The sequence below is a fragment of the Chionomys nivalis genome, chromosome 2, assembly GCF_950005125.1.
Source record: "Chionomys nivalis chromosome 2, mChiNiv1.1, whole genome shotgun sequence".
Lineage (NCBI taxonomy): Eukaryota > Metazoa > Chordata > Mammalia > Rodentia > Cricetidae > Chionomys > Chionomys nivalis.
This window is the reverse complement of record NC_080087.1, coordinates 29,274,880-29,295,947: the sequence shown is the minus strand read 5'-3', so window position 1 is coordinate 29,295,947 and position 21,068 is coordinate 29,274,880.

The window sequence follows — 21,068 nt, the reverse complement described above, 5'->3', positions numbered from 1 at the left end:
GGACTCCCACATCAAGGAAGCTCTCTGTGATTGCACGGTGCAGCCAGAGCACATGGCTGAAGATGATGGAGACCATCAAGCAGGGTTCTGTCAGTGAAGGCCACAGTGTCCAGAGTGTACATCCTAGAGTAGGCAGGGTGGACATTGAGAAGTGACAAGAAAGATGGGACAAAGTGATGACTATAGCAGGGGCGTGTGTTACCAAGGCAGGATCTTGTGTAAGGGAAGCAAGCCATGAGGCTGGCCAGGAAGAACATGAAAGGGAGAGGTGATTGAGAAGGGACAGTCTCCTTGGAAACTCAGAAACCAGAGAGAGGAACTGACCAGAAACCAGGCATGGTGGCCCACGCCTACAAAGCTCAACAACTGAAAGAAGAGCTAGGTGGATTGGAAACTGGAGGCCTGATGGAGGAAGGTCATTGGTTAAACAATAAAGAAACTGCTTGGCCTCATAGGTTAGAACATAGGTGGGTGGAGTAAACAGAACAGAATGCTGGGAGGAAGAGGAAGTGAGCTCAGATGCAGGGCAGCTCCTCTCAGAGCCAGACGCGATACAGCCAGCCGCCAGGTCAGACATGCTGAATCTTTCCCAGTAAGCGCACCTAATGGTGCTACGCACATTATTAGAGATGGGTTGATTGGGATATGAGAATTAGCCTAGAAGAGGCTAGACATAATGGGCCAGGCAGTGTTTAAAAGAATACAGTTTGTGTGTTGTTATTTCGGGGCATAAGCTAGCCAGGGGACCGGGAGCTGGGTGACAGGAATGCAGCCCGCAGCTCCCCTCAACAGAGGCCAGCCTGGAGGGGACCCAGGGTGGCGGCTCTGTCTCCGAAGGGTACAAAGTTGGAACACAGGCTTTCCACGGTGTATGTGATGTTTCTGTGTCGTGATAGTGACAGCAGGTACCCTGGTCTAGGTGGTTAAGTTCATGATGGTGAAGGATCTGGACCAGCAAAGAATTATATAAATGCCCAAAGGCAAAGGAGAGACATCTTCTAAGCCTATGTTTAAGAAAAGTTAAATTCTAGCCGGGCGGTGGTGGCACACGCCTTTAATCCCAGCACTTGGGAGGCAGAGGCAGGTGGATCTCTGTGAGTTCGAGACCAGCCTGGTCTACAGAGCTAGTTCCAGGACAGGCTCCAAAACCACAGAGAAACCCTGTCTCGAAAAACCAAAAAAAAAAAAAAAAAAAAAAAAAAAAAAAGTTAAATTCTAAAGCGGTTCACTGCTGGGACAGGACTGAAACTCAGACTCCTCATGGCTACTGGGTTAAGTTGGCTGACCAGCATTCTAGCATTCTTTTTTTTTTTTTTTTTTTGGTTTATTTATTTATTAAGCATACAATGTACTGCTGGCAAGGAAGGCACCAGGTCTCATTACAGATGGCTGTGAGCCACCATGTGGTTGCTGGGAATAGAACTCAGGTCCTCTGGAAGAGCAGCCAGTGCTCTTACCCTCTGAGCCATCTCTCCAGCCCCGCTGACCAGCATTCTTATCCACTGATACCCACAATGCAGTTTTCTGAATTTCCCTTTAGGTTACAGGTGGTCATTTGTTTTGTAACAACTGTATGTTGAATCATTCATAATTATTTATTGCATTTATTTTTTGCCAAATTTACAATGAAATTTCTCTTTCTTGGCCACAAACTGGGTTCCAGTTAATTATCTTAGTATTTATGTTCAACTTTCTTTGCTGTACAGCCCAGGAGCACCTGCCCAGAGGTGACACCACCCCCACGTGGGGCTAGGCCTTCCCACATCAATCACTAATCAAGAAACTGCCCCACAGATAAGCCTACAGGTCACTTGGCCAGTCTGGTGGGTATGATTCCCCAATGGCGATCCCCTCTTTCTCAGGTTTGTGTTAAGTTGGCCAACTTAACCAACAAAAAGGATTTTAGGTGTGGTTGTGTCATTTCAGAGAAAGGCCAAGGAATCCAATAACCTGGGGAAAAAGAATCTCAAGATCTACACTGCCAGGGAAGCCTGGAACATTATTTTAAACTCTTAAGCTATAACAACTCTAGGTTTATGTCTGAACAGTGGATCGTAAAGAACTTCTAGAGACAATTTGATAGCTCTGCTCACTATGCAGTAACTTTTTCAAGTTCTACAACAGCATCTTCTCATGTATTGAAATTATATGGCAATCTAATTATAGCTCGTCATCATGGTGAATGCGAATAGTGACTAAGGATGCATATGACTTTTGCATATGCAAATTTCCTTTTGGTCCTGTCATAGATGATGTCATGGAAAATGACTCAGTGTGAAACCCTCATCTCCTATAGTCTTTATCTCTGGCAGCCTCAACAAAATTTCCTTTAAAACGTATTTTTCTTATACCTCTCCTTTGAATTACTGGGTTTTTTGTTTGTCGGTTGGTTTTGTTTTGTTTTTGACACTTTTATTTAGATGGAATGGAAATCCACTTGGCTATGTAAAAGAACTAAGTTGTAGGGAAGATTCGGGACATTTCAAAATACAATAGATTACTTGGAAGGCAGAGGTGGGTAGATATGTGAGTTCAAGGCCAGCCTGGTGTCCGGAGTGAGTTCCAAGACTGCCAGAACTATTTCACAGAGAAACCCTATTTTGAAAAGTCACATACACACACACACATACACACATACACACAGAGAGAGAGACAGAGAGAGAGACAGAGAGAGAGAGAGAGAGAGAGAGACAGAGAGAGAGAGAGAGAGAGAGAGAGAGAGAGAGAGAGAGAGAGAGAGAGAGAGAGAGAGAGGAATACAGTTGTACAGTAGACCTCATGCAATCCATAAGGGAGCCATGGTGGAGCAGCTCGAGATGAGGACTCCCTGCCAGAGGGTATCTGAATGACTCTTGTAGCTTTCCTTTTCCCCCCATCCACTTGCCGTTTTGTAGCTTTTCAACACCTGAGTACCCTGGAGATTTGATGTGTGGGTCTAGATGTGGCCCAAGCACTAGCATGGGTGTGCAAGTAACCTCTCACCGCACTGGGGCTGCCATGTTGACACCCCGCCGTGTTCATGGATTCAGGCTTGCTCTTTGTTCAGCTTCCCCTTCTCTTATCTTTTCTCTAACTCAGCTTTTACTTTATCTTGATTTCCTGGGTCTTAGTCCTTGTGGACAGCTGTCTCCTACAGTGTGCGTCTCTACATCTGAGCTCAAATGCCTGAGGAAAGGACTGGCCAACAGGTACGATGTGGCCATTGGATGGTAAAGGTCATTTCTAGCCTTTCAGCTATAAGGTGGGTGACTGTGATCAACTGTATCATATTAAGTACTTGAAAATAATGAGAAGAGAGGATGTTTTCAATGTCCTTACCACAAAGAAATGAGCAGTGGTTGAAGTACTAATCATCTTGATTTAATAATTACACAGCGCACTCATTCAAATAGCACAGTATACCCTATAAATGTGCACTATTATCATTTGTTAATTAAAACCAAACCAAAACAGATGCTCAATGGAGGCCCAAGAGGCCCAGTTTGCCCATAACTGACAACTTTTTGTGCCAAGGCACTTCGTGGGTCAGGGCCAGCCAGGGACTGATGGGGCCAGCTGGCTGGCCCCGTTCTAATTAGTTGTGGTTGCGATGTGGCGAGGTGAGGCACATAGAGCAGAGCGGTGGTGAGGAAGACGTAGTTCAGGGTGTGGCTTGAGTTACCAGAGGGCTAGAGTTTCTGCACAGGGTCTGAGTGCTGAGATATTTTAAAGGCCTGTGGATCTGGCAGGCAGAGAGACTGCATTCCAACACTCCTGTCTTTACGGAGTCTGATTTATGAGAGTAACTTCTAATTGAGAAGACATGGTTATTCTTGTTAAGAAAAAAAAATATTGCTCCCAAGTGGTTGCTGTATTTTCTAGACCTTACAACATTTTCTATATATTGAGGAAATACATGCCTTTTATACATAACACACTTATATCTTTAAAATAGAAATTCTGTCTTTATGACTAATAAGATATAAACTCATATAAACTTTGCTGAAGCTAGCTATCAAAATTTTATATTCCACATACTACATAGCTTCTTAACCATAGGTACAGAACTCTTGGGAAGAATTCAGCCATTATTGACTTTGTCGCATGTGTAATTCTGGAAGCACTTACAGAAGTGACTAGGGTCCTGCTCCAGTCAGTAGAAGGTCCTCTTCTGTCTTCTGTGTTTAGCTCTTCTCTTCACAATTGTCTGGTATGCTTGGGATTCTCTGGTGAGGAACTACTTCTTTCCTTACACACACACACACACACACACACACACACTTTTTTCCCTCTAAGACTCAAATTGCAAATGCAGGGAGTCCAGAGCTCACTCTCAGTTCTACCGTGTCATCGCTGTAGTAGTCATTGTCAATTGAGTCACCAGCAAATGATGAATCCACAGTCGTCTCAAAGCCACGTTCACCTGACTTGTGTTGTCGCTCAATGTTCAGCCTCCAGGCAGAGGTGAGGATCAGGGAAAGTGTGTTGGTACACTAAGAAAGGCCCAGAAAACTCTGGCCCTGAGGAATATGGTACTCAGGCCCATGAAAAACTCAATCTAGGTTCATCATTTATTTCACTTGGGTTCTGAAGGCACCAAAGTAGAAAGGCATGCAAAGAAGAAAGAATAGCATGCCAGCAGGAAATGATAGCTCTTGGGGAAAAAACACACACACAGCACAGAAAACTGTGGGGGCCAATTACAGATTTATTGTTACAACCTTATCTAATTGCTAGGCAATTCAGTGACAATTATGTGTCATCTTAAATAGGTATCAAATTAACTTCATGAAATGCACAATTTGATTAGAATAGTAAACAGTCTGCACGTGTATTCAATATTTGTTGATGTTCTAATCAGAGGAAAGGAACCGTCTAATAGCAGGCTACCAAAGGAGAAAAGAACATTCATAAAGCACAATACCCACAATAAAGGGAAGGTGCTTTGGATCTGGGCTCAACCATAAATCTGCAAGACTACAATAACTCCAACACATTAATAGGTGCATAATAACTGTTGGATGGATGGATAACTTGATAAGTGCATGGGTGGATGGCTGGCTGGCTGGATTGGTTGATGGATGGAGGAGTGGGTGCATGGGTGAGTGAATGGGATGAATGGAAGGATGGATGGATGGGTGGGAGAGGGGTGGACACATGGGTGAGTAAGTAGGATGATGGATGGATGAGTGGATAAATTTAATGAGCTTTGTTGCTGCTATTAACACTAAAATCTCATGTACCTTGATTACTTACAACTTAATAAGGGAGTATATGGGGGTAGTAATTGCATTTATCTAATTGGGGAATGAACTAACAGAATTTTAAAATATCAGTATTTTGACAGCTTTAGTTACACAGTGTTTAGATGACAAATGAGTACTTTTTTTTTTTTAACAGAGAAGTAATGTAGAACTCCTGTATTTTATGAAACAACAAAGTTTTGTGTCTGGACTTTTAAATTGTGTTTTATATTTGGAGATCAAATGAGCCTTTGCTAGGGTTGTGCTGAAAGTGGGAATGTCTGGATGAAGTCGGTGTGATCTAGACCCAGGTGGTGTGCAACAGGATACCTTACAAGAAGTGTTTTATAAGAAAGAGGACAGCTGTGTCCAGAAGGGTCTACCATGGCACAGACCTGCCTGGGGAGGTTTGCTATTGGGTAGAATGTTCTCATGGATTTAGAGAATAAGAGCAAGGAAGGCAGATTTGGATAAAGGTAGATTTTTAAGTTTGTAGATTGTATAATTAGAATATTTGCATTTAGTGTTACACATCTGCAGAATTTATGATCTGTAGTTTGATCAAGCTAAACTTTGAAACACAAATAATTCATCCATTGCTACAGAATTATGCATAAAATGTATAGTATTTATCTGGGTAAGGTAGTATACACTTGTTATTGCAGCACTCTGAAGGCAACAGGATTGCAAGTTCTAGCCAAGTCTAGGCAAGATAGTAAATTCTAGGTCAGTCTGGACTGTAGAGCCAAACAGTCTCAAAAAACCCACCCACCCACCCAGCCAGCCAGCCACCCACCCAACTGAAACCAAACCAAATTCCTCAACTGTTTAAGGAGCCACAGTTTATCTTTTATCTTTCTCCTATCAGAAAATAAAATCTGGTAAATCTCATTATGTGTGTGTGTATGGGGGCACTTTCCATATTTAAATGGACAGTGGTCCAAAAAGTTTGAGTTACAATATTCAAGCAATAGCTTGCTAAAGACAAAGGACAATCACATCTTGTATTTTTGGTGACATTAAGGAAAATTTCCTAGAAAGCCAAAATTCACTTGAATTGTTAGGCTATGGTAAGAATATTAACTTCTGTTCTAGAACCAAATACTTTAACCCAGAGGTTGTTATAAAATGGTAAAAGCTGGCTGCATGTGCTGACAGGCCTGGGGTAGTGATGGCGGTAGTAGCAGGATGTGGGGGTGGTGTGTGTGTGTGGGGGCACACAATAAGCTGATAAGCCAGGGGCTTGGCAACGACACATTTCTGTTACTCCAGGTTTCTCTGAAGTTGTCAAGATACCCAATGGGATGGAAAATCCAAGCTAATTGATACAACTCAGCAAGACTGACACTGAGGGCCATTAATCCAGATTTCTAGATCCGGAACAAGGCAATAGCATAGACGACACAAAATTACTTATATTCCAGGTCTGACTGCTCCCCTCGGTGTTAGCATGTCTTTAGGGCTCCCCCAACCCAAATCTGAAAGAGCTACATTAGAAAAGATAAGCAAGTGGTCTGGGCATGAAGAACTAAAGCTGTGAGTTATTTCTGAGTGGAACTGGATGCGTTGAGTATGTTTTTGTTTGGGTATTGTTTTTTTCAAGACAGTGTTTAATGCGCAAAACAATTCCACACCAGTTTGGATTCAAAGGGGTATTTATTTTAGGGGAAAAACTTACAGAACACCGACAGCCAGGAAAGGAGTCTAATCGCTGGAGCAAGAGCCGGAAACAAGAGAGCAAGCAGAGGGTTGCCGCTCTTTTTTAAAGAGAAATAGACCGTGCCCAGTGGACTGGTATCTCAGCGGCTATTGGCTGAAAGAGCGGAAGGCGCTCTCGCAGCAAGTGTTTCTCTGTGTAGCTGTCCTGGAACTCACTATGTAGACCAGGCTGGCCTCCAACACAGAGATTTGCCTGACTGGCTGTAGTCCTTTCTTTCTTTCTTTCTTTCTTTCTTTCTTTCTTTCTTTCTTTCTTTCTTTCTTCCTTCCTTCCTTCCTTCCTTCCTTCTTTCTTTCTTTCTTTCTTTCTTTCTTTCCTTCTTCTTTTTCATGAAGACTCATGGAGGAGGGAGGAGAAAAGAAAAGACTAGAAAAAGACACTTCTCCCCCAGACAACTTCCTACCCTGATTTTTAGATTTGGCCAAAATCTAACATGATTTACACCCTGGGCTAGACTTAAATCTTGGTCTAGACTCTAGCTTGATTCTCAGTATAATAAGATGGTTTCTGAAAGAAAGGGAGAGAGAAGAGCTGTTAATGGACTGTTCTCTTTCTATTGTTGATCAAATTAAATACCAAATAGTCAAGCATCAGTCACAAGGCTTTCCATCCTCTGCCTGGTTTGTGCCGCAGAAGAGGTGCAGCGAATTAAAAGTGGGGTGCACACAGTCCTTTCCCCACCTCCAGCTGAAACAGGAGGATTATAATCTCCGTTATTGTTTCCTTGGAGCAGAGATCAGTGGCCCACATAACATAGAATGCATATTTTTAAAATTTGAGATAAAACAACTACAACAAATGGAGATATTCCTTCCCTATTATTTATGGAGTCACAAATATAAAAAAGAACAAGGATTTCTTTAAAGAACTTAAAAGCATGAACTATGTAGATGCTATATTTTCCCTTCAATTTATGCAGCCTTGTTCCAGGAGGATGTGAAAGATCTTGGCACACTTCTTTCACTAGCGTCACCACAGCCCATCTGGGAGGAAACACTTAGTGAGCCACACCGCCAGCTACCTCGGGATCAGTCCCCGGACTCCCATGTTCTTTCCCGAGGGGTTCTGAGCTCTCTCTTCCCTTATGATCCTAAAGGATCCCAGGAAAAGTCAATCTACTTTTGGAAGACAAAGCAGGTGTGTATGAAACATTCTCACTACTGTCTGCATCAGAGTTTTGTCTTTCAGAGTACAGGAACCATCCAAGAGTCTTGTTAAAATGGAGATTCTGGAGTGAGCCCCAAGGCATGGTAGGTGTACTAAACTCATGAGTGATATCGTTATGCATGGTCCCAGACCACACCCACAGTTAGACTAGCCTACCTTCTCCTTCCCCTGGCCCCAGACCACACCTGGAGAAGAAATAGCTTGTCTTCTCTTCTCCCTGCCCCATGCCGAGCACAGTTGTTGTTACAGACTGCTAAAATAGACCACCATGGATCCTTGTCGTGAGCAAGAACGTAGGTACAAGCAATTGGCATTACAGAAATTATATCTTATTATACTGAGGGTCACCCTACAAGGACTCACTCCCTAAGTTCCTAACTACAGTTCCAAGCCTGTCTCCCCGAGGCTGCTCACCTGCGCAGCCTACTTTACCTGAAGATCAGCTCCTTCTCACAAGTTAGGGTCTGGGGGGGAGAATCTCCAGCTGCAGGACAGATCAAGTTGGACCCAGCTCCTCCACCAAAGTCAGGCAGAATTCTAACAGTCCTGAGGCAGAATTCTTTCCTCATTCCTCCCTCTTAAACCCTTCAGTGGCGGGATGAGCCCCACACACATTATGAAAGGTACGAAAGGTACTCTTCTTAAAGACGAATGAGTGTGTTAGTCACATCAAAACACTTTCGTAGCTGCCTCAAAACTAATATTTGATGCTATAGCCTAATCAAGTTTATGCACAAATTAGACACCATCATGTTTAAAGCTAGATTTATGCTTGGCTGAAATAGCCCTGATTACATATTCACCAAGAACTTATTAATCTTTGAAAGGTATTTTTATTGTGTTTCAAGTGATGTATGATCTCAATGTTAGTGTCACATGGACCACAGACAGTGTTACTAATCTTGTCTGAAGAATTTTAGTTATAAAGGAGAGTAGATATTGATGTTTTATCAGGAGAGTCAGCTTGCTAAGTCTTTGGGAAGCCTCCAAATCTCATTAAATCATATCTCAAAGAGAAGTCTCTTATCAAAACAGCAGATAAGGCAGTGCGCTTCAATTGGTGAGGGGTAGAAGCCTGTAATGTGTTTTCTCCAAATAATGTCATAAATGGCAGGTACCCAGACACCATAATATCATCTGTATTTGTACATTTTAACCATTTCATTAGATAATTTCATAATGCCTTGATTGCCTCTTCTACTTTCCTTCACTTCCCAAAATATTAGAAATGTGTGATCAGGTCTTTTTGTCATAGTTAAGTAGCAATGCCCAATAAACTAAAAAAAAATTTAACTGGAAGATGGACCCATCTAACTCACTGAATTATTTCATTTTGATTTATGGATTTAAAAACAATATTCATGTCAACATATAGAGATTAGAAGATTTCCTTTCAAAATGCAGGGTATGCCACTCTTTCCTCGTGTGTTGTGGTGGGTGTCCCTGGGCAGAAGTCTCTCTCCTTCCCTCTCTCTTTCTGACTTTCTGCACTCTTGTTCCTCATCATCCCTGGCCTGTGCCATCATCGCCTCTCTCTTCAGAGTCACCTGGTCTGGAGTTCAGCATCACTTCCTTGTCTTCCTTTGGGTTTCTATTGCTGTGAAGAGATACCATGACCAACTCTTATGAAGGAAAGGATTTATTGGGGCTGGCTTACAGTCTCAGAAATTTAGTACATTTTCATCATGGCGGGAAGCATGGTGGCATGTTGAGAGTTCTACATCTGGATTGGCAGGCAGCAGGAAGAGAGAGTGACACTGGGCTTGGCTTGAGCACTTGAAACCTCAAAGGCCACCTCCAGTGACACACTTCCTTAAACAAGGCTGCACCTACTCCTGCAAGGCTAGACCTCCTAACTGTGCTACTCTCTATGAGCCTATAGGAGTCATTTTCATTCAAACAACAGGGTCCATTCCTGTTCTCTCAGTCCAAGTTTGTGTCACATGTACAAGACCATGAGTTCTTACCCTTTATCTTCTGCTCAGTGTAAGGACATAGCCATATTCAATGACGTCTTGGCCTCATCCATGCCCTCCAGCATCCCAGTCTCCCTCTGTGGGCCCCAGCCTGCCAGTCTATACCTTGCTGTGGGGAAAGAGGTTCTCTGAAACAGTCCCTCAACACCTGCATTTAAAGCTGCCCAAGGGGCCTGTCACTTCCCCAGTAAGACTCTGTGTTCCTCTTTCAATCCCAATCAAGTTTTGCCACCTCAGCATGGCAGGAAGGACACAATCCATGTGGTTTGACTTCTGCCACCTGGATCTATTCTAGTTCAACCTGCCAGAGTTCTAGGACCCTCTGCTGCTCTCCCCTCGCTTTGCTTGCCTCTTCTGTGTGCACTTCATCTTGTTTTTGTGGTTTCTGAAGCAATTCTCATTTCTTGAATTGAATAAATTATTCAAAATAAATAATTGATAAAATAAAAGAAGTAAAATGAAAAATTGAAGTTACAAGACCTTTAAGAAAGGATCTCTGGATTTTCTTCAATTATAAACCACCCAGAGATGTATGTAATACTAGGGTAGGATTATGCATGATAAACACTAGAAGGAAAGGAATTGTGGTCCTCGGCATGTGTTTCCCAGGTTACAGGAGCCACCCCCTGGCTGGCTTCCCTGTTAGGCCACCAGCACTGTCCTATAAGCTAAATCATAATCTCTGACATAGCTTGCAGCTGTCAAGGGCTGGCCAGGGTTATGATCCATGTCTGCCACTTGGGCATGAAGCCCTGTTTTTCTGTTATCCTGATAACCATGAAGATGTAGTTTATACAGCACTGTATGCTCCCTGCTCCAAAGGATTCAGGCTGCCAAGAATATGAGTGGAGTTACCCAACCATTCCCTCAGGGTTTGGAGGAGAGAGGCTCCATCCCCATTGAGGGTCAGCAGTTACCTTTCCCTCTATTATCCATCAGCTTATCACTTCCTTTCTTCCTTTCTCCTGTTTCCATTTTCTTTCCCCTCTTCCTGTTCCCTTCTCTTCTCTCCTTTTCCCCCTTCATCCTTTTCTCCATTTCCCCCTTCTTCTCATCTTCCTGGCTTTAGGGTTATCTCACCAGCAAGGCAGAGAGAACTGGCCTTCTATGCCACCCACTCCTTGAAGAGGCTGATGCTGAAGGGTCAGGCGAGTGTTGTCATGCCTGAAAGATGGGGCAGAAGGAGGGGAACAGAAACCACTCTCTCTCCCTTTCTATCACCCCCCCTCTTCTAGAGTTCCTCTATTCACGGAGAAGGTGGACAAGAAGGAACATTGGCATGAGGGCGATCCTCTCTTTTCTCCTTCTTGCTCTTTCCAGCTTCCTAGAGCACCTCACTCTACTTCTTCTTGCCCATTGGTCCCCTGTTTTCTGGTAATCTTGTGGTTCTTGTTCCCAGGGGCTGTTCTGAGTGGCGGGGGGGGGGGGGGAGGAGGGGAATGTGCTGCAGGTGGCTCTGGAAGGCAGGAGACTAAGACAGTTCCACCAGGCATGGGGAGAGAAAGTCCTTTCTGAGCATCCCAACCAGGCGCAGGTTAGTACCATGTGTGCCGAGAGGGTGAAGGCAAATGCTTTCAGTTTCTTCATGCATTTTCTGCCACATTCCTGGCACAGTGCGCATTTTGCAGGCACATCCTAATTAGGTAACTTATATACTAGTTAAAAACACAGTGCTCAACCAAGTTAAGGAAGGAGGCTGTCAAGATCAGTCTCCAACAAATTAGTACACCATAACGTGGTTTTTAGAAATTAAAGGACTTAAAATAGATACCATGGTTGGCAAGATGGCTCAGCAAGTAAAGATACTTGCTCCTAACTCAGACAACCTGAATTATATCCAAGGACCCACATGATAGAAGGAGAGAACCAATTTCTGAAAGCTGTCATCTGACCTTCACATGTGTACATATGCATACACACACAGGCACACAGGCTCACACATATACACACACATACACATACATGTAGAAGTAAAAATTTAAATAGTATCAGCCATTGGATATTACAGAGTAGAAAAGACTGAACAGATGTTTCAGTGTTACTATCAAGTCCAACAAAAATCTGGGCATCATCATCTCTCCTTAATGATAAGTGCATAACCAACACATAAAGCCAGAGTGTCGGTATCATGATGGCTCAATGTTTATTAAATGCCGACATATTGAAGTAACTGCAATTTGTCACTACATAGCACAAACTACCCAGAATACTATCCAGGCAACAGTTGCTCTATAAAGTCAGCAGCAATGCTAAGACACACAACAGAATGACCCTGATATTGTTCCGAGATATCCAACAGGGAAGACCGCTTAGACGTGGGTCCAAGCCAATAGAAAGTCTTTATGAGTGAGCTGATGACTACACTGGGACCCAAATGCAGTCCTGAACCTTTCTCAGGGTAAACTTTTAAACACAAGAAGCACATCCAGGGTTGCCACACTTCAATTAGCAAGATTCTCCAGAAGCAGAACTACAGAAGTCATAAATAAAGGAAGGTGAGTATATCTGGGACCGTCCCGGAGCTGAGCACTTCAGGGACTAGGTCTTTGTTCTCATTTGGGCAGGTATTGCAGTCTACATACTATGCTCTTAGGCCAGGATGGTGCCTCATTGCCTCTAATGGGCATCACTTATGCTAAGATCTGGGCGCCTGTCACAATAGAAGAGGCATGTTTTAGAAATTACTGCTTTCTACCACTCTGAAAAATGTTCATTTCAGTTGTTAAGAAAGAGAAGAAGCCTGGACCTAGTGGCACAGGCCTGTAATCCCATGAACATGGACGGATAAGACAGAAGGACTTCATACCGAAGCCTTCATACCAAGCCTGGGCTACAGAGTGAGTTCAAGACCACCCTGAGTAACTTTGTGAGCTCCTATATCAAAACAGAAAGTGAAAAAGAGGGCTGTAGACATAGCTCTGAGGGGGGCACTAATCTAGCAAGAATAAGACACTCAGTTCAAACTTCCAGTCCTGAATAAAAAAGGAAAAAATAGAAAGCAATACTCAGGAGAGGCTACAACTCTATGGTAGAACACTTATCTAATACAGTTAAGACCTTGGCTTCCTCTAGCATGGAGGAGAGGGAGGGGCTCAATACAAAGAAAGACAAAAAGAAAGTCATCGTTGGGATATATGCCAAGGCCATCACCCACACCTCATATAGCCTTGTACCCCAAACAGAAGTCATCCTGCTTCTCTACACTACACTCAGACATGGGGCTCTGGCAGGCCTCGTCCTTCTCCCCCATTCCCTCTGCCTCGCCAGGAACTACTAGATTACATTCTTAAAGCTAGCCACAAGGTCTATTCCCTTATTTGGTTAGGTCCTCTTCCTGAGGCTGGTAACCAAGTCCAGCAATCAAAAGCCCTCTTTGGCTCACTTAATTAACATACCCAGTTAAAATTGAAAACCTCATCCTAACACGGGGTTCCCCCCTTTACCTTTATGCTTATATGCCATGTCTGTCTCCCCTCTATCCAGCTGCAGTCCTTTGTGCCTCCTGAAAAATACCACTTCCCCCATTTCTCCCTAGTCCTATCTCCTTTACCACGGCATCCTAGTACATTCTAACAAAACCCTCCCTTTTTCTTCCTCTTAAAAATCAATCTGCAAGGTCATTTGCTGCTGTTTTCTGCCCGAATCAGAAAGCAGCCACTTTAGCTTTTCTTCTGTGCTTACTAAAGGATCTCTGTGTGTGAAAACAGGTGTTTGAGTGTGGTTTGTGCCTAATCCGGGGTGCGTGAGGAAGCCCACGCTATTTGGGGTTCCTTCACTACCCATCAGTAAAATACAAAATGCACATTCTGCGTCCTTGTCAGAATGACTTCATGAGATTAACCCAAAAGGTCCTTAGCTGGAAGGTGGTGGTGCACACCTTTAATCCCAGCATTTAGGAGGTAGAGGCAGGCAGATCTATGTGAGTTTGAGGCCAGCCTGGTGTCCAGAGTGAGTTCTAGAACAGTCAGGGCTATACAAAGAAACCCTGACTCTAAAAACCAATAAAATAAAGTAAACTAAGGGGCAGGGAAGGTTTTAGACAAACCAGCTTCAGCAAGTCAGCTGGCCTTGAAGAGTTTTAATGTGCAAGAGCCAATCATGAGAAAGGTCACACTGTTTCCTTGATTTATTACAATGTGCTAATGTGAACCAGATTCTTACTGGTTTCTGTTTGAAGTCTTTGGTTTTGCAGGCTATCTTTGTGTGTGTGTGTGCTGATTAAAGTTTTACAATTTTAAATTATGATGTGGTTTATTTTGGGGTTAACAAAGCTACAGAATCCACTCATAATTATATTAACTATGAAATTAAGGTTTGGGTTATAATTAATATATCTGATGTGATATAAATTGATAAAATTAATTCATAAAGTTCATGTGTTTCATGACTTATATCAAGACTAAGATGTGATGGGAAATCTGGCTAGGTAGAGGTTTGCCTTCTACTATAAGGTGAGAGATTGGCTTTCAGAAAGTGGGTATCTATCAGATGCGGATGCTCTGTATATATGCTGGCTACCGATGGTATATATGTTGTTTATATGCTGGTAGACCGATGCGTATGGGGTTTGAGAACTGAGAAACTAATTTTCTTAAAACTGTACTCACATGATCCTTTGAATATGTTTCAGGAACCCCAGAGCACACACGTTTGAAGATCACTGCCATGAAGAACCCGTTGACCTGCTCACTTCATGGAATAAGAAAAAGGAGTAGTAACAGCTAATGAGAATGATCAGGGGCTTCTTATATTAATGTGTATGTACATATCCATATAAAATGATCTTTCTATATCCAGGTAGATGTTACCATTTTAAATTTTATTTCTTGAAAATAAAAATGTTTAAGTCATTCTTCTAATTCATTGATTGCCTTTCCTATGTGTCTAGTCAAAGAAGGAGAAGCAGAACAGTCTGCAAGAATAAGACAACTTGAAACCAGGTACGAAGGCTGCATAACAAGACCTGTATCCACAGAACAAAACAAGCAAACTACAAAAACAAGCTAGACTCCGTGGTACAAACTGTAACCCCAGTAACCTGGAAGACTTATGTCTTCATGTTTTATTATATTTTTAAAAATTCAATATGCTTGTATTGTATGGGAGTTTTACTTCCTACTTTTAAAACTGACCATAGATTTTTTCCATGTCATTATGATCATGTTTTCTCCTTCCCTAACTCCCAGCTCCTCTCCACCCATTCAAATTCATACCCTTTCTTCCTTTCTCTAACTAAAAAACATACAGACAACAACAGAAAAAAAAAAAACAGATAGGACAAAACAAACAAACAAACAAACAGAAAAAAGTGTCAAAGAAAAAGCACCTACGCAAGCATGCATGCACACACGCACACATGCATGCTTGTGCACAGACAAAGTCAGGTGTAGTGGGACATACATGTAAACCCCTGCACTGCAGAGTTGGAAACAGAAAGGCTGTCCAGACTTTGAGGCCAGCCTTCACTACACAGAGAATTCCAGGACAGCCATGACTTTTTCATGAGATCTTGCCGCCTCCAACAGTACCATTTAAGAAGTAGTCAATTGATAAGTCTTATATAGAGTCTTGGAAAAAGTCATACTAGTTGGATAAGAAAATTCACTAGTCAGGTCGTTTCCAATTCTTTTCTTCCAACAAAACTGAAGACAAGTCCATAAAACCATTTGATACAATATGAAAATAATGTCATAACAAACCACTTAGTGATTTATTGTTGAAGACTGTGCCACGTTGGTCTGCCATATGTCGAGGACCAGCCTCGACAAAAATACATCTTTCTAGGGTAGGGGCATGGGAATTTTAGAAATATAAGAATATGAAGACACATAAAAAATAATAAGATAGAAAACACAAAAAGTATCGGGAGGGCATTCCAGTGGCTGAAATCCTAAAAAATCCGCCTGTGTTTATTTTTCCACAGCTTTTATATCCAATGTGAACGGGGAGAAGGAAACAAAAGACTTTATTAACACGATACAAAGGATAACTCACACAGTCAATTGCTTTATCATTCTGAGACATCAAAGCAGTAGTATTCTGTTGTCCAGGTAGCAGAGGTGCTCTAGATCAGGTATCCTGAAGACTGCTCCTCCCCAGGTGACCTCATAGTTACAAAAGAAGAAGCAGAAGTATATTTGCATAGCCTGACCGCCTTAAGATGGCATGGTCTTATCTTAATTTCAAAAAAACCAAGCAATCACATCCTGAGTTAGAACTATGCTTGTCAATCTCTAAACTCTCTGACCATCAGACAAGCTGGAAATGGGCCTGCATTTTTCGGCCTCCACAATTTATGATAGAAGGGACACAAGGAATTGTGTGATTTTGTTTTAGCAAAACATTTTCTATGCCCTCATACCTATTACATTAACCTGATTTCTTAGTTTGTAAATTATAAAAATAAAAATAGGGGGAAATGACGCCAACCCTTTCTCCTATTAGTGATAAGTAGTATTCATGGATTTATGATTGAACTAATTTTGAGAATGAAGTGTTATTCCTCTTATTAATAACTGTACGTCCAAAGAAAATTTTCTTGTATTTAATAATGTTCAAAAGTAGTGGAAATGGATAATTGAAAGTAAGGAGGATGAATATACCATAATACCTTGTAAATATGTATGAAACTGTATAACATTTTAAAAGTGTTAGTAATACTGATGTTTAGACCAACAGTCTACTTGTGATGGTAGAAAATAGTAACAATTAGGGAATTAAAAAATTATTAGAAATGCATAATTGTGTCATATACATTTAAAGGACCATTCAGATATTATATTTATCAACCATTCGAACATAGAATGTTAAATTTGAACATACTTATATGGAGGCTTTCAAGTTGAATTAGCAAGGGAGAAAGTAAAATTTCTGACTGCTAAAAATAATTTCTGGTAAGATCTTTAAAAAACAGACAGTTATCAAACTGTTAAGACATTTAGATACCATAAGTTAGTTAAAAAACAGAATAGACCTTAATGGATGCATCAGCATTTAACGCATACTGGAAATTATAATATAAGTATTTAAACTTACAATAAGTATAGTTTTATGGAGTCTTATAAAGTTGTGGAGTAGAATGTAGTCTGAATATTGCTACCATGGAAGCTGGCTCTTTCAATTATTCTGGGCACCAGGCCCAGAGTCAGTTGGGCACAGTCCACACACATGGTGCTTCTATGCCCAGCTCCTGCAGAGCTGGGGTCAGTGCCAGGCTCCCCACTTTCCCTAGGAGAGGAGTGAAGGTGTTAATATGGTTTTTGGAGTATGTGAATATTTATGTGGCCTGGTTCAGAGGCTCCACACAGAACACAAACAGGAAACTCACTTTTCTGTCCAGCTCTCCTGAGATTAGACTAGTGGGCATGTACAGTTGTATAGCTCTAAGACTGAATTCAGAGGGACTGACTGTCAGCTAGATCCCACCAGATATTAGACAAGTGACTTAAAGGAAGTTAATAGATCCATCTAGACAGAACATCTCTCAGAAGAAAATGATAATGCTAGTCAGACCTCACATCGTAGAACTGAAAATCTTAGGTAGGAAGAAAGAGTTAAACACAATCCAACTCTCCATTTATCCAGGTGGCTTCAGAGATGGGAACAATGGAAAGATCATGAGGATCTAAAAATAGAGAGGAAACAGATGCAAGTAAAGATATCTTAGAAATGCAAAGCTCCAGGCTAGGGAAGATGGCTTGGTTGGTACAGTGTTTGCCTCACAAGCTTGATGGCCTGAGTTTGAACCCACATAAAGATGCCAGGTGTTGTGGCACATGTGTGACTCCAACACTAGAGAGATGGAGACAAGAGACCCTTGCGGCCAACTATCCAGCCAGTCTAGCTAGTTGCTGAGCTCTAGGTCAACGAATGATCCTGTCTCAAAGGAATGGATGGCTCTCCTGAGGATGACACCCAAGGTTACCCTCTGGCCTCCACATGCACACACATGCATCCCCCACATAAAAACACGTGTTAGAACAAAAAAGAAATACAAGGTTCCAGGAGTTTAAAGAGTTACAACTGGGCATTATACGTATACTTTTTTGGTAGCTGATTTTGTCCTTGGTTTAGCTGGTCATGAATTTTTCATTTGTTTATGTATTATCATAGTAAAACACAGATATTAGAGTTGGAGGGAATCTTGTGGCAAAGCTGCCTGAGGTATGCAATAACTTGGGTAAGATAGGAATGTAGCTCTGTCCAGAATCGGTTAGAGCAAGGATGGGCTCTGTCATCCTCAGTAACTGCCATTTCTTTCCCAAAGCTCCTATATCACATACAGCATATATGCCTTCACTGTGGGGGCTACCACTCTGGAGAGACAGAATCACATCTAGTCACATGTGTCCCGTGGGCTAGAACTTAGTAACACAGCATTAATTGTAAGGGTGTTAAGAGATACATCTGATATTTTGGCAGCCATATGTTCCCCACAGAGTGGGAGTTCTAATTCTGTCATTAACGAGAATAATGGATTTTAGTGGACTAAAGTTAGCCTGCTACAATCCTCCCCTCTGGGGTTCTGAATATAGGCACTTTCTTCCTATAAACCCATCTCATTCACTTCTTCCCTAAAGGATGCAGTTCAAGCACGTTACTTATTCCTTTGGTTAGTTCAAAGCCCAAGATCTCTGTCTGATGTGCCATGGCCCTTATCGGCAGGACTGTCAATCATTTGCCTTGCTGGACCATGAATAAAAAGTATTCTGGCCTGCACCTCATGCTCAAAATAACATCAGTAAAAATAGGGTCACCTCAGCACTCTGATTTGCCACAGAGAGGACTGAAATATGTGGTAGTCATGAACTAATGGGAATTAATTCCTTTTAGGAGGGAGTAATGGCAACCTAGGTTCTGATGATGAATGCTGCAGTTAGGCCTGGATCTGCTCTCTGGAAGAAGCCTTGCTATCCATTACTCTCTAAGGCTCCCTCTTTGCTTTTGTGGTCTCTTAGCCTCTTTGAACCCTATGTGGGTTCAAACTCGGGTCCTCAAGCTTTTGCAACAAGCACAGAAGAGGGAACAGAGCACCAAGAACAGAGGGTTGTGGTTAAATTTTGACTTGTGTCATTTCTCTACAGCTTTTTGGCATCTGAGGTGGGTGCTGGAGATGGTCCTGCCTGGTGGTGTGGGTTTAAAGGTTTGGTTCCTGCAGGAGTCTAAGAACAAAGGGGTCTCAGACTCTGACCAGCACCCTGAGGTGCTATTACAGCCTCACCTGCACAGATGTGTTCCAGTCGTAGAGAAGGTGTACTCACCCATGATGCTTGCTCTTCCAATTGCCCTCAACATCTAGGAAGCTCCAAACAAACTTTGGGACATTGCTGCAGGAAAAAAACAATCACCAAAATATCGGGAGGAACATGGCTTCTCTCTCTCATTTCTGCTTTCTTCTTGCAAAATGGCATGGCATGGCAGATGAATTCATAGAGAGGATCCCAGCTGTAAAGGAGTCTTTGAAAGGCCATTGTTAGAGTCCCTGTCCTTCCAAGCAGGGGGAAGATAGGTTGTGTGTTGACTGTGCCAATCTAGAATACCCCCGACAAGGTATATAGCAGTATATCACTTTGATTAGAAGGTCACTGTCTTGGGGGCTGCGGAGATGACTCTACCCAGAACATCTCTGCATCACAAGCATAAGAACTTGAGTTCAATCCTCAGAACCCACATTAAAACAAAACCACAAGACTGGAGGTGATGGTATTGGTAACTCCAGCACTAGGCAGACAGAGACAGGTAGATCCCTGGGGCTCGTGGGCCAACCAGTCTAACCTATTTATCAATCTCCAGGCCAGTGAGAGACCGTTTCAAAAATCAAAGTGAGGGCTAGGTCTGTAGCTCAGTAGTAGACCTCTTGCTGGCATGCATGAGGGCCTAGGTTCAATTCCCAGCACTGCAAAAACAAACCAAGACGAAAACCAGTAACAAAAGCCACAAGGTTGTTGTCTCCTGAGAAATGACATGATGTTGTCTTCTGACCTCCACACTCATGCATACACGTGTATACATGTACATACATGCATGCACATATGCATGTACATACATACGTCAGCACATATAAAAGAAAGTTTGCTATCTTAGTGATACTAATTTAGTAGATCTTGAGGTACAGTAAGGACTTAAAGTCCTATATAGCTCTGTGTATGTGTGTGTGTATTCCAGATCCCCTTTGCATTCTCAAAGGAAACTTTTGTGAACATCACTATATAGTAGTTGATGTCTTTAGGACCTCTAGCAAAGAGGTGGATGCAATCCTAAAGGATCAGTATGGACCAAAGCCAGAAAATGGGAAAGGGATTCAAGAGACCCTATCACCTTACTATCAGGTTTAAGGAAAATTAAAGCCTCTTAAATCTTCCTGTTTGGGCTGATCAGATGCTTGCCACCTTTTAGATAGGCAGCAAAACTGCAAGATGAGTGTGCTATGATCTGCTTTTGTCACCGTTACACTCTCTCTACATCCTAACCATCACTGCCATCGCTCCTGCTTCTGCAGGAGTGACTCACCACTGAGGCCATCATTAACACCCCACTCCACGTTAAAATGAGGTCCGCGCAAAGTGGTGCCTATTTGCTGCTCTGGAGTTACAATACACTAAATGGCAACTTTGGAAGATGGAAAACCTTAATTTCACTTCCTGGATGCCTTACCGTTAACACAAGATTTAGACAAGGATCTGGCTCATTTGTTCTTGGTTTCTTACAAGTCATATTTAAAGAGTCAAACCCTATCTGATGGTTAGTATTGTGTCTTGTGGCCTTCTCTTGTAACCATGGAAAACTATACAAATGATGGTTATGTGTAACAAAAGTACCAGCATGTTTCTAAGGTTACTGTATGTGTTTTGAACCTAGACTATGTGTTTCTTCCCTACAAACTACTCTGGTGAAATTTTGCAATTTGTTATTATGTATATCTGGTCTGCACCCCCCCACACACACACATACACACATTTTCATCCTTTTCTAGTTTTAAGAGGC